This window comes from Panthera pardus, unplaced genomic scaffold (assembly GCF_024362965.1).
Source record: "Panthera pardus isolate Hobbes unplaced genomic scaffold, ASM2436296v1 HiC_scaffold_8, whole genome shotgun sequence".
In the NCBI taxonomy this organism is placed as follows: Eukaryota; Metazoa; Chordata; class Mammalia; order Carnivora; family Felidae; genus Panthera; species Panthera pardus.
In genome coordinates, this window is record NW_026527013.1 from 18,564,579 (window position 1) to 18,579,678 (window position 15,100).

At 40.4% G+C, this 15,100-nt stretch overlaps 1 protein-coding gene and 1 pseudogene across 2 annotated transcripts in view; one reads left to right on the forward strand and one right to left on the reverse strand.

The window, feature by feature from the left end:
• RHOA (ras homolog family member A) overlaps positions 1-15,100 on the reverse strand; it is a 63,195-nt gene that overhangs the window by 20,719 nt on the left and 27,376 nt on the right. The gene's annotated exons all lie outside the window — the stretch shown is intronic.
• Positions 12,524-14,155, forward strand: LOC109247801 (eukaryotic peptide chain release factor subunit 1-like; annotated as a pseudogene).

Here is a 15,100-nt window from a genome sequence, read left to right on the forward strand (position 1 = left end):
CCTTCTGTTCCAAAGCCTTTTATTTTTTAAGATTTTTTTTAAATTTTATTTTTAAATAATCTCTACGCCCACTGTGGGGCTTGAACTCATGATCAAGAGTCACATGCTCCACCAACTAAGCCAGCCAGGCGCTCCCCAAAGCCCATTTCTTATTTCTGGTCCTACATCTTCCACCCCCGAAAATCAAATGTTGCCTCTAAGCAGGGCTTTGGTCCTCTCTTGGTACTTATATTCAATCACATCCTACTCTATGGGAGAGAGATAGCAGTTATATTTCTTGTGTACTTGACTCATATCCATTCCTGGAGTTTAAGCTCCTTCAGAACAGGTACCACATCTTGCTTGGCCTTTCCCACTTGGAGTTGCATAACTAATGGGGCAAGGACATGCTGAATGGGATGCTTATAAAGAGAAACAAAAACTCAAAGAAGGAGCATGTATCCCAAAAGTACTCCTGAAAACTTGACTCATTGGCACTCTCTGATCACTTTTCTTGCAGCAATCATAGTTTTTTATAGGACTCAGCAGAATGAAAAAGCAAAACAACAACAACAAACAGTTAAGAGTTTGTTGACTGAGAGGCACCTGGGTGGGTCAGTCATTTAAACATCTGACTTAGGCTCAGGTCAGGATCTTATGGTTTGTGGACTCGAGGCCTGTGTCAGGCTCTGTGCTGACAGCTCAGAGCCTAGAGCCTACTTCAGATTCTGTGTCTCCCTCTCTCTCTACCCTCCCCTGCTCACGCTATGTCTCTCTCTCTAAGATAAATAAACATTAAAAAGTTAAAAAAAAAAAAAAAAAAGATCAGACAACTGAAATTCTTTTATTTATTTATTTAAGTGATCTCTGCACCCAATGAGGGGCTGGAACCCATGACCCAAAGATTAAGAGTCACATGCTCTTCTCACTGAGCCAGCCAGCCCCGCCTGGAAACCTGAAATTCTAATCAAACTACCATAGGCTAAGCACAAAAATACTGAAAAAGACTTCAGTGTAGAATACTATTTGGACCTGGATATATGCTATACTAAGTAGAGAATTTCAATGATATTCTCTTGAAAAGCAGACTATTATCTAGAGAGAGAAAAAGAGAGAGAAAGAGAGAGAGAGAAAACTAGTGGGAGAAGGACAGAGAGGGAGATAGAGAATCCCAAACAGGCTCTGCACTGTCAGCACAGAGCCCTATGCAGGCTTGATCTCAAGGACTGTGAGATCATGACCTAAGCCAAAATCAAGAATTGGACACTTAACTGACTGAGCTACCCAGGTGCCCCTCAATGGCCTTCAGTTTTAAATATATACTTCCCACCTAAAAACATCTCTGTAAAATGCTGCTAGAAAGCCAGGTAGCACCTGAGCAAAGATGACTGCTCTTAGTGGTTATTGTTCATAGTAGGATAGTGTACCAAGTATATAGGGCCTGGTTCTGCCCTCTGACTTACAAAGCCAAGAAAATTCCCTGGAAAGGCAACACAGGCAGTTAACAATATCAGTGGCTGCTGCAACTCAAAGTCACCTACAACAGTGAAAAATGAAGAAGGTGACCCTGACTTGGATATGGAGCCTGCCTTGCCTGGTTCCTGGCTTTGATAATAGACCGTTTCATTCTATAGGCAAAATGAAAGCCCCTCAGTCTTCCTGGTATAGTCTCACTCACAAAGTTACTGATGACCACACACACAAGAAGTCAATAAGACCTTCTGTGTCCAGAATGCTTGGACACAGAGCTTTAAGTTACAGCAAGAGGGTGAACTCAACAATGACACATAGGTGGCTGTCTACAGCTAGCATTCAATCATCTCGTGGTTGAAGCATAAAAAACAAAACAAAAAGAACCCTTTATAACTGCTAATGGTCTCTACTAAAAGAGCAGGAACCTTTTGTTTTACTTGTCCGAAGACTCAAAACTTATCAAAGGCTGGCTCTTCCTCAGAACTCAAGAGGATGGGACTTGGGGTGCCTGGGTGGCTCAGTAAGTTAAGCAACCGACTGTTGATTTTGGCTCAGGTCGTGATCTTACGGTCCACACTGGGAATGGAGTGTGGTTAAGATTCTCTCTCTTCCTCTACCTCTGCCTCTACCCCCCTCAAGTGAGTGATTGCTCTAACAAATAAACAAACAGACAAACAGGATGGGACTGGCTTTGCTGCTTAGAAACACAGTGCTGGGAATGAATGGTAAGATGACACCTTTGTGGAAACCACCATCTTCCTTCTGCAAGAGGAAACGGGCTGTTGGGACATAAACTTTCTCCCCTGAACAGCAGTGAGGACAGAAGGTAAGAATGTTTTTTTTGTGCATGATGTGCAAATCCTGGCCAACATGGTCCTAAGTACTTGGAGCAATGCTCCTTTTCAGGGTGACTCCTCGGCTGGGACTGCTAATGAAGCACTTTTCAAAGCATATACCTCACTGGCCTTATCAGAGGCCCGGGATTTTGGAGGACAACCACAAGATAAACTTCACTGCCATATCTCATAGTGCTAATCGCATGCTGGTTGTGGCTCTCAACTACATTTCTGCCTATTACCTAACATACAACTTCAAAAAAAGACCAAAACACTATACTAACCATTCTTCTGGACTTCTTTTTAATAATACAAATGGTGCCAGAAGTTTCAAAATCTGCTATACTGCAACAAATCCTAACAAACTGTGTGGACCTTCATGAGTGACCATGATACCTTACACTGGTATATCACAATGCCCTTCCCATACATTTGGCAGGAACTTATTTGATCCTGAACTTCCAAAGGCAGATATAATTGTCGTTCATTCCCATTTTATCAATGGGGAAAGAAGCTTAAGAGTTATTTGAATTTACTGAATGTAAGGCCAGTATGTTATTAAGACACATTAATTTTCAAACTGAAAAACCATTCTGGCCTAAAGCTCTACAGTTCCCCATGTACTTTTAGAGAGGCTGCTGAAATGTAATCTGTGCAACAGGGACAGACAACAAAGGATTTACTCCTTGCCAAAGAGGCCTACAAGTCAATCATACTCAAACTCTATTAGCCTATTATTTCTGCCAGCAAACAGATAAACTAGGACACGTCTACAAACGTAAGCAAACGTGTTGTGGAAGGACACCTAACTGGTTACACGATGGAGGGTGTGGGGGGTGGATGGGAATAGACACATGTGAAAAGAAGCTATTCTATTAAAGTGTGTGTATAGACACACACAAAATCTTTCTTAAAAATAGCTTTACTGAAATATAATTCATATACCATACAATTTACACATTTAAAGTATACAATTCTGGGGATCAAATGTACACCATAGTGATTACAGTTAATACTGTATTACACACTTGAAAGTTGCTAAGGAGTAAATCTTAAATGATCTCACCACAAAAAATTATGGTGATTATATGACATGATGCAGGTGTCAGCTAATGAATAAAAAAAAAAAAACCACTTTGTACACCTTCAATGTACACAATGTTTTATGTCAATTATACCTTAATAAAGCTGGAGAAAACTATACAATTCAATGGGTTTTGGTATATTACGTTACTAATGTTTAGAAGTTGTGATAATATATAACAAAATTTGCCATTTTAACTATTTTTTTCATGTTTTACTTATTCATTTTTGACACAGAGAGTGAGTCAGAGAGAGAAAAAGAGAAAGAGAGAAAGAGACAGAGAGAGAGAGAGGGAGAGAAAGGAAGAATCCCAAGCATGCTCTGTGCTGTCAGTGCAAAGCCCAACATGGGGCTAGGTCTCACAAACGTGATCACGACCTCAGCCAAATGAGTGAGATGCTTAACCGATTGAGCCACCCAAGGACATTGTAACTAATTTTTTTTACTTTTTTTTTTTTTTTTTGGAGACACGGGGGGGGGGGGGGGGAGGGAGGGAGGGAGGGAGAGACAGAGAGAGAGAGAGAGAGAGAGAGAGAGAGAGAGAGAGAGAGAGAGAGAGAGAATATATGAATCTGAAACAGGCTCCAGGCTCTGAGCTGTCAGCACAAAGCCCGACACGGGGCTCGAACCCACGAACCATGGGATCACGACCTGAGCTGAAGTCAGAAGCTTAACTGACTGAGCCACCCAGGCACCCCCCCATTTTAACCATTTTTAAGTATACAACTGTAATACTGTGATTTATATATATTTGGTCTTAGTGTCTGTTCCTGGCATATGGCTCCTGAAACTCTTGTAATTTCCTAAATTACATGAACAATGGGAGGATTTTTTGTTATATTTGGTCTTTTGTCTTCAAATAGCTCCAGTTCCTGAAACAGCTCTGGGATGATCGATCAAAGTGAAAGGAGTGTCTCACTATTCATAACAAACTCTATTCAACCACACCTGAGCTTATGTCAGTGAAGTGACTTTGGAAAATCCCTAAAGATGGGGACTGGTTGCCAGGAAAACCAACCTTATGATTAGGGAGTTGCAACTTTGAGTGCCTGCCCCCCAACCTAGGGTAGAGAAGAGGGGCTGGATGTTGAAGCAATCACCAAAAGCCAATGATTTAATCAATCGTGCCTACTTAAAGCCTCAAAAAAACCAAAGGGCAGGATTCAGAGAGCTTCCAGGTTGGTGGAGATGTGCAGGGATTGAGAGAGTGGCACATCTTGGGTGGGCAGGCAAGCAAGCTCCACGCACCCCTTTCCACATATCTTGCCCTATGCATCTGGCTGTTCTTGGGTTATATCCTTTTACAATAAACTGGTAATCTAACAAGTAAAACATTTTCCCGAGTTCTGTAAGCTGTTCTGGAAAATCGACTTCCAGGAAGAGATCACGGTAACATGGAATTTATATTCAGTCAGTGAGAAATACAGGTAACAACCTGGACTTGCTACTGAGGTCTGAAGTGGGGAGCTGTGGGGCAGTCTTGTGGGACTGAATGTTTAACCTGTGGGATCTGATGCTAACTCCAGGTAGATAGTGTCAGAACTGAACTGAACTGTAAGACACCAGTCAGGGTTGCAGAAACGTTTGGTGGGGGACCCTCCTCCATATTTGGTGACCAGAAGTATGAGAAATGGAAGATGTTATAGTGGCGTACTGAGAGTAAAGATACAAACAGGAGATGTTTTTTCCTTTACAACAATTCACTAGCAATAATTACATTTACAATGTTGTGCAATCATTGCCACTATCTATTTTCAAAGCTTTTTCATCACCTCAAAGAGAAACATCACCATTAAGCAATAACTCCCCACTCTTCTCTCCCCTTAGCCCTTGATAAACTACTCTAATCTACTGTCTCTATAAATTTGCCTGTTCTACATATCTCATATAAATGAAATTACACAATATTTGTCATTTGTTCTTACTTCACACAGCATAATGTTTAATGTTCATCGATGTTGTAGCATGTACCAAATTTCATTCCTTTTTATGGCTGCACTATTTTCCATTGTGTGGATATATCACATTTTATTTGTCCAGTCATCTGCTGATGGATACTTGACATTACTTTCACCTTTTAGCTACTGTAATAATGCTGCAATGAACACTGGTGTACAAGTTAAGTATCTGCTCAAGTCTCTGCTTTCAACTCCTTCGAACAAATATACACCTGGAGTGGAACTGTTAGGCATTCTATGTTTAGCTTTTTTCAGAACTGCCAAAATGTTTCCTACAATAGCTGTACCATTTTACATTCCCATTGGCAATGTACAAAGATTCCAATTACTCCACATCCTTGTCAACACTTGTTATTTTCTTTTTTGTTTTTTTAATTATTGCCATTTAAGTGGGTGTGAAGTGGTATCTCATACGGGTTTTTTTTTTTTTAATGTTTTATTTGCTTTTTGAGAGAGAGCGAGAGAGCGAGAGAGAACAAGCAGGGGAGGGACAGAGAGAGAGAGAGAGATACACACAGAATCCGAAGCAGGCTCCAGGCTCTGAGCTGTCAGCACAGAGCCCAACGTGGGGCATGAACTCACGAATGGCTGAGAGATCCTGACCTGAGCTGAAGTCGGATGCTTAACTGACTGAGCCACCTAGGCGCCCCTTGTATTTCATATGGTTTTGATATGCATTTCCCTAATGACTAATAATGTTGAGCATCTTTTCATAGGCTTATTGGCCATTTGTAAATCTTCTTTGGGAAAACATCTATTCGAATCCATTGCCCATTTCTGAACTGGATGGTTTCCATTATTTTGTTTGTTTCCACTTTCTTGACAGTGTCCTTTGAGACACATAAGTTTTTAATTTTGATACAGTCCAATATCTAATTTTTTCCTTGACTGCTGATACTACAACCTTGGATTGCGAATAACTTGTTCTGCGAGTGTTCCACAAGATAAGCAAACGTTTCTAATAAATTTTAACTTGATAAATGAGTGATGTCTTGCAATATGGGTGGTTTGTGATGCCAAATGTCACATGATCACAATTGAGCCAATGGTTCTTGAAATTCGCTTTAAAAAAAAAAAAATTTTTTTTTTTTTTAATGTGTATTTATTTTTGAGAGAGACAGAGACAGAATGCAAGTGGGTTAGGGGCAGAGAGAAAGGGAGACACAGAAGCAGAAGCAGGCTCCAGGCTCTGAGCTGTCAGCACAGAGCCCAATGCGGGGCTCGAACTCACAAACCGTGAGATCATGACCTGAGCTAAAGTCGGACGCTCAACCGACTGAGCCACCCAGGCGCCCCTTGAAATTCGCTTTGATATACGAGTGCTTTGGATTACAAAGCATGTTTCCGGAATGTATTATGCTCACAAACCAAAGTTTTACTGTAATTTGTGTCATATCTAGGAAATCACTGCCAAATCCAAGGTCATGAAAAACCTAATGCTTTTTTCTTTAAAAAAAATTTTTTTAATGTTTATTTTTGACAGAGACAGAGACAGAGACAGAGAGAGAGAGAGAGAGAGAGACAGAGCATGAGTGGGGGAGGGGCAGAAAGAGAGGGAAACACAGAATCTGAAACAGGCTCCAGGGTCTGAGCTGTCAGCACAGAGCCTTACGCAGGGCTCGAACTCATGGACAGTGAGATCAGGACCTGAGATGAAGTTGGATGCCCAACTGACTGAGCCACCCAAGCACCCCCCTAATGCTTTTTTCTAAGCGTTGTATGGTTTTAATTCTTATGTCTTGATTACTGTTGGTTTGTAATAAGTTTTGAAACCAGAAGGTGTGAGTCCTCCAACTGTTCTGTTTTCTAGATTGTTTTGGCTATTCTGGGTCCCCTGGATTTCCAAATGAATTTTAGGAGCAGCTTATTGATTTTTGCAAAGAAGGCAGCTGAGGTTTTTAATAAGGACTGCACTGAATCTATAGATCAATTTGAGAATTATTACCACCTTTACAGTATTAAGTCTTCAAATCCACGAAGACAAGATGTCTTTCCATTTATTTAGGTCATCTTTTGTTTTTTGCAGTCCTCTCCTTCCCAGCTTCCTTCTTCTCCTTACATATGCCTAAACCCATATATATTTAAAGGTGGAGAAGTCTGGTCTCTCACCACTTTGTAGGAAATAATAGGGAAATGCCAGAAATAGTAAACACTTAAAAATGTTATTACAAACTTTTTTACTTTTTATTTACACATTTAATCATCGTAACTGCCCTATGAGACAGAGCCTAGTATTCTCATTTCATAGATAAGGAAGCTGAAATACAGAAAGACTAACTTGCTCAACTTAACTGGATTACTAGCCAGTAAGGTGCAGAAATGGACACTGAACAAATAAGCAATCTGTTCCAGAGTCCCTGTTTCTAAACACTCCACTTTCTTGCCCTCCTTCCTCACCCTCAAATGTCAAGAAGCAATCCTATAGTTCGTAGTGTCCTTTTCTCCTTTGCCTACCCAAGTAAACGTTAGTGACATTGTTAAAAATTAAGTCAATATGTAACTTAGGGGTTGCCTGGGTGGCTCAGTTGGTTTAGCGTCTGACTTCGGCTCGGGTCAGGATCTCGTGGTTTGTGGGTTCGAGCCCCAGGATGGGCTCTGTGCTGACAGCTCAGAGCCGGGAGCCTGCTTCAGATTCTGTGTCTCCCTCTCTCTGCCCCTCCCTGACTCATGTTCTCTCTCTCAAAAGTAAACATTAAAAAATTTTTTTTTAAAAATGTAACTTAGGAGGATTGATTACTCTTCAATATTTCTCATTGAGTTTTTGATTTTTTGATCCAAAGTCCTATGGTTTTGGGGCACTTTGCTGGCTCACTAGACAGAGCATGCAAGTCTTGATACTGGGGTTATGAGTTCAAGTCTTATGTTGGGGGGTAGAGATTACTTTTTTTTTTTTTTTTTTAAGTCTTGTGGTTCTAAACCTATGTTACATTTATTTCATGTTTCCTAGCCTTTTATGATTTTTTTTGCACCCATTCTTTTTAGAATGTCATTTACATAAAAAAAGGAAGAAAAGAATTGCCAAACATCAAGTATGTTTGAATTGCTATGAAGTTAGCAACTCTTGGTTCTAGTGTGTCTTAAGTCTGCTTACTCTCACTGGGGGACAGATGGATGTCAAGCAAGGGCTGTGGCTTACGTAGCTACAGGAAACTCCGCTACAGTAAGACTGATAAGTGGTAGCCAGCCCTTTTCACACTTGTTTTTACAAGTCTGATGATTTCCTGTGGTAACTACAGCCTATTTGCACTCCTGCCTGCCTTGCTCACACTTGCAGTGTGGAAGTGGTCTGTCCATCAGACATTTTTTAGCAGTTAACAGTGGCTGCTTCCTGCACTTGGGGCAGGTAAACCACAATCACACATTAACATTCAATTGTCTCCATTTCACATAGCAGTCTGGTAATTTCTTCATGTTTCTGTGACCATGATGTAGATGCATATATGTCTAAATAGCTTCCTGAAGGCTTTCTGGAGTGCTCATTTAGCCTAGAATTTAGTATACAACATTCTAGCCTTCCTAGTTTAACTGAATTGGAAATTAGTAATAACTGCTCACTGGACAAAAAGTAAATACTGTAAGACACTAATGACTGACCTAATGCCCTATATTTTTAATCCTAAAATCATTATTTTTCAATTAACAAAATAACTTGTTAAGGCAAGTATCTAGCCATAACACTTCAACTAGCTGCTATTTCCTTAGGAATCCTGGGTTTCTAGTTAGTGGTTCTGAAAGTGGTCCTCAGACTAGTGCTATCAACCTCACCTGACAACCTGAAAGAAATGCAAATTCTCAGCTCTGACTACAAACCTACTGAATCAGAACTTCTAAGAGTGAGTCCATTAATCTGGGTTTAAACAAGCCCTCCAGGTAATTCTGACTCATGCTCAACTTTAAGAACCTCTGAGTTAGTGTATGTGTAGCTTTACTGTATGGGTAAAATGAAATACCTACCCACCACGCACCCAGAGCTAAATTTTACTGAGTCTTATAATTTCTCTGAAATCTTTTTATCTGCTTCTTAGTGATTGTCTGAACTACTCTTTTGGCTTCTATTATAAAATCTCAATCTACATTTTAGAATGTTTCATAGGAATCTTATTTCTCCAATCAGATTGAATTTCTTAGTCCAAAGTAATCCTTTTTCAAAAAAGCAGCTTTCTAAAATGGCCAATAAACACAGGAAAAGGTATTCAAAGGTGAATGAAAAGATATCTGATGTTCATGAATTTAAGGACTTGACTTTAAGAGAGAGTGAGCATGAGCAAGGGGGAGGGAAAGAGAGAGACACTGGGATCATCACCTGAGCCTAAACCAAGAGTTGGACGTTCATCTGACTGAGCCACCAGTCACCCCAAGGACTTGATACTTTTAATCTAACAGTACTGTACAAAATGATCTACAGAAGGGCGCCTGGCTGGCTGGGTCAGTGGGGCATAAGACTCTTGATCTCAGGGTCATGATTTTGAGCCCCACACTGGATGCAGAGATTAAAAATTTTAAAAATACACAAGGACCCCTGGGTGGCTCAGTTAGGTGTCTGACTCTTGATTTCGGCTCAGGTCATGATCTCATGGTACATGGGATTGAGCGGCGGTGCCGGGCTCTGCAATGACAGCACAGAGCCTGCTTAGAAATCTCTCCCTGCCCCACCCCTGCTCGCGTGCAAGCTTGTACACCTCTCTCTCTCCCAAAATAAATATTTAAAATAATAATAATAATAGTGGCACAAAAACAGACACTCAGACCAATGAAACAGAATAGAGAACCCAGAAATGGGCCCACAAATGTATGGGCAACTCATCTTTGACAAAGCAGGAAAGAATATCCAATGGAATAAAGACAGTCTCGTCAGCAAGTGGTGCTGAGAAAACTGGACGGAGACATGCAGAAAAATGAACCTGGAACACTTTCTTACACCACACACAAAAATAAACTCAAAATGGATGAAAGACCTAAATGTAAGACAGGAAGCCATCAAAATCCTCGAGGAGAAAGCAGGCAAAAACCTCTCTGATCCTGGCTGCAGCAACTTCTTACTTAACACGTCTCCAGAGGCAAGGGAAACAAAAGCAAAAATGCACTACTGGCACCAAAATAAAAAGCTTCTGCACAGCAAAGGAAACAATCAGCAAAACTAAAAGGCAACCAACAGAATGGGAGAAGATATTTGCAAATGACATATCAGATAAAGGGTCAGTATCCAAAATCTATAAAGAACTTATCAAACTCAACACTCAAAAAACAAATAATCCAGTGAAGAAATGGGCAAAAGACATGAATAGACACTTCTCCAAAGAAGACATCCAGATGGCCAACCGACACATGAAAAAATGCTCCACATCACTCATCATCGGGGAAATACAAATCAAAACCACAATGAGATACCACCTCACACCTGTCAGAATGGCTAACATTAACAACTCAGGCAACAACAGATGTTGGCAAGGATGCGGAAAGAGAGGATCTCTTTTGCATTGCTAGTGGGAATGCAAACTGGTGCAGCTACTCTGGAAAACAGTATGGAGGTTCCTCAAAAAATTAAAACTAGAACTACCCTACGACCCAGCAATTGCACTACTCAGTATTTATCCAAGGGGTACAAGTGTGCTGTTTCAAAAGGACACATGCACCACCATGTTTATAGTAGCACTATCGACAATAGCCAAAGTATGGAAAAAGCCCAAATGTCCAGTGGATAAAGAATATGTGGTGTGTATGTATACATATACATACACATATATATACATACATACACAAAATGGAGTATTACTTGGCAATCAAAAAGAAATGAAATCTTGCCATGTGCAACTACATGGATGGAACTGGAGGGTATTCTGCTAGGTGGAATTAGAGAAAGACAAATATGACTTCACTCCTATGAGGACTTTAAGATACAAAATAGATGAACATAAGGGAAGCAAAAATAATATAAAAACAGGGAGGGGGACAAAACATAAGAGACTCTTAAATATGGAGAACAAATAGAGGGTTACTGGAGGGGTTGTGGGACGGGGGGACAGGCTAACGGGTAAGGAGCATTAAGGAATCTACTCCTGAAATCACTGTTGCACTATACACTAACTTGGATGTAAATTAAAAAAATAAATTTTATTATTATTTTTTTAACGTTTATTTTATTTTTGAGACAGAGAGAGACAGAGCATGAATGGGGGAGGGGCAGAGAGAGAGGGAGACACAGAATCGGAAGCAGGCTCCAGGCTCTGAGCCATCAGCCCAGAGCCCGACGCGGGGCTCGAACTCATGGACCGTGAGATCGTGACCTGAGCTGAAGTCGGACGCTTAACCGACTGAGCCACCCAGGCGCCCCTTTTTATTTTTTTTTTAAATTTTTTAAAAATAAATTAAATTTATTTTTATTTTTTTTTAAATATATGAAATTTATTGTCAAATTGGTTTTCATACAACACCCAGTGCTCATCCCAAAAGGTGCCCTCCTCAATACCCATCACCCACCCTCCCCTCCCTCCCACCCCCCATCAACCCTCAGTTTGTTCTCAGTTTTTAACAGTCTCTTATGCTTTGGCTCTCTCCCACCCTAACCTCTTTTTTTTTTTTTCCTTCCCCTCCCCCATGGGTTTCTGTTAAGTTTCTCAGGATCCACATAAGAGTGAAACCATATGGTATCTGTCTTTCTCTATATGGCTTATTTCACTTAGCATCACACTCTCCAGTTCCATCCACGTAAATTAAATTTTAAAAAGAAAATAATAATAAACAAATGGGATAAGATAAAGACACCAGAAATAAACCTTCACAAATATGGCCAATTGATTTTTGACATGGTACCAAAATATTCTATGAAAAAGGACAGTCTTTTCACTAAACAGTGCTGGGGGAAACCATATATTCACATGTAGAAGAATTTAGACTCAGGACACCTAGGTAGCTCAGTTGGTTAAGCATCCAACTCTTGGCTTCGGCTCGGGTCATGATCTCATAGTTCATGGTTTTGAGCATCTTGTTGAGATCTGTGCTGACAGTGCAGAGCCTGCTTGGGATTCTGTCTCCACCTCAAAATAAAATAAACTTTAGACAGGCCCATGTGAGCAGATTCCAACACATGCAACTGCCTGGAGAGAGGGAGCCAGTGTCCTATGTCAGAGCTGCTGGTGGGGAGGAGCAGCCGCTGCCACCCAGGACTGGGCTCTTAGGGAGGAGGAGACAAGAAAATGGCAGACGACCCCAGTGTGCTGACAGGAATGTGGAGATCTGGAAGATCAAGAAGCTCACCAAGAGCTTCGAGGCAGCCCACGGCAATGACACAAGCATGGTACCGTTGATCATTTCTCCCAAAGATCAGATTTCCCAAGTGGCAAAAGTGTTAGCAGATGAGTTTGGAACTGCATCTAACATTAAGTCATGAGTAAACCACCTTTCAGTCCTGGGAGCCATTAATTACATCCATACAACAAAGACTCAAACTTTATAACAAAGTACCTCCAAATGGCCTCGTTGTTTACTGTGGTACCACTGTAACACAAGAAGGAAAGGAAAAGAAAGTCAACATTGACTTTGAACTTTTCAAACCAATTAATATATTGTTGTACTTGCGTGACAACAAATTCCATACAGAGGCTCTTACAGCACTACCTTCGGATGACAGCAAGTTTGGCTTCATTGTAATAGACGGTAGTGGTACACTTTTTGGCACACTCCAAGGAAACACAAGAGAAGTCCTACACAAATTCACTGTGGATCGCCCAAAGAAACATGATAGAGGAGATCAGTCAGCCTTACGTTTTGTTCATTTAAGAATGGAAAAGTGACATAACTATGTTCGGAAAGTAGCTAAGACTGCTGTACAGCTGTTTATTTCTGCAGACAAAGTGAATGTGGCTGGTCTTCTTTTAGCCGGATCAGCTGACTTTAAAAGTGAACTAAGTCAATCTGATAGGTTTGATCAGAGGTTGCAATCAAGTTTTAAAATTAGTTGATATATCCTATGGTGGTGAAAATGGATTCAACCAAGCTACTGAGTTATCTACTGAAGTCCTCTCCAACGTGTGATTCATTCTTCAAGAGAAGAAAATAGGATGATACTTCGATGAATCAGTCAGGACACAGGGAAGTACTGTTTTGGAATTGAAGATACACTAAAGGCTTTAGAAATGGGAGCTGTAGAGATTCTAATAGCCTATGAAAATCTGGATATAATGAGATATGTTCTTTATTGCCAAGCCACAGAAGAGGAGAAAATTCTCTATCTAACTCCAGAACAAGAGAAGGATAAATCTCATTTCACAAAGAGACAGGACAAGAACACAAGCTGACTGAAAGCATGCCCCTGCTGGAATGGTTTGCTAACAACTATAAAAAATTTGGAGCTATGTTGGAAATTGTCACACATAAGTCACAAGAAGGATCCCACTTTGTGAAAGGATTTGGTGGAATTGGAGGTATTCTGTGGTACCGAGTAGATTTCCAAGGAATGGAATACCAAGGAAGAGATGACGAATTTTTTGACCTTGATGACTACTAGGTAGTCGACATGGGTCTGGCAAAACATGCCTCACCCTCTAGCATCCAACCCAAGAAGCATACCCATGGTGGAATCCAAACAGATCCCTGCCTTACAATTGGAACACTTCCAGAACTTAATCCACGGGCACTGGATACTGAAAAGAAAACCAAAACAAAACCAGACCCAACCCTACACTTTGGTTTGTCATGATGTCAGCGCAGCAGCCTACAACTAAGTTCCTAAAATGCCACTTTGGACTAATTTAAGAAAGTATCCCAGTTTTTACTTTTACTCAATAGTGACATTGGTTGCTCTTGTACTTTATGGAAAAAAAAATGGTTTTTTTAACCTTCATACATAGTATCAAAAATACTTAACTGCTGTATACCTTCAAAATTTAATAGAAATGAGATCATATGGTTTGTTTCTTATCTTGATTGAAGAAAAACTGCTGCATTTTGCAGTGACCCATTTACATGGCATTCTCAGCTTAGACTGCATGAGAAGAAATACATGCGGTGAAATGTTGGAACCAAAAAATAAAATAAAATAAAATAAAAACTTTAAAAAAATCTTAAAAAAAACTGTAACTGTCTACAAAGCTGGCTTCATTAAGCAATTAAGCAATATAACAAATAAGAACTTCACTGAGAGGTAAGTAAGAAAGATGTTGGGATAGAGAAATCAGCTCAGGGATCAAAGATCAAAAACTTAAGTCGGGGGCACCTGGGTGGTTCTGTAGGTTAAGTATCTGATTCTTGATTTCGGATCAGGTCATGATCTTAGGTTCATGGGTTCAAACCCTGTGCTGACAGTGTGGAGCCGGCTTGGGAGTCTGTGTCCCCCTCCCCCGCTCGCATGCCTGTGTGCTCACTTGCGTGCTCTCTAAGTAAATAAAGTAAACAAATAAACTCAAAAAAAAAAAAAAGGAAATTTAAGCCTGGATCACAAAGCCATCCTGGATCACAAAGATAACTCCTAGCTATTAAGGACTGCACTGCATTAGCAATGTTTTCCAACAAAGTTCTCTGAAACTGAAAGTCCAAGTCTCCAGGTAAAGGGTCCAATTCACTGTATTCCATTATCATCTGCATCACAATATAATTTTATAAAAAGTAAAGGCATATTTGGTCCTAGACACATCTTCTTTCTGCCTAGGAATCCTCCCCACCTCTTGTCTATCTAGTAAATATTCACCTTCCAAAATAACAAAAATCATACTTTTAAAGTTTTTTTTAAGTAATCTCTACACCCAATGGGGGGCTCAAACTCATGACCCTAAGAT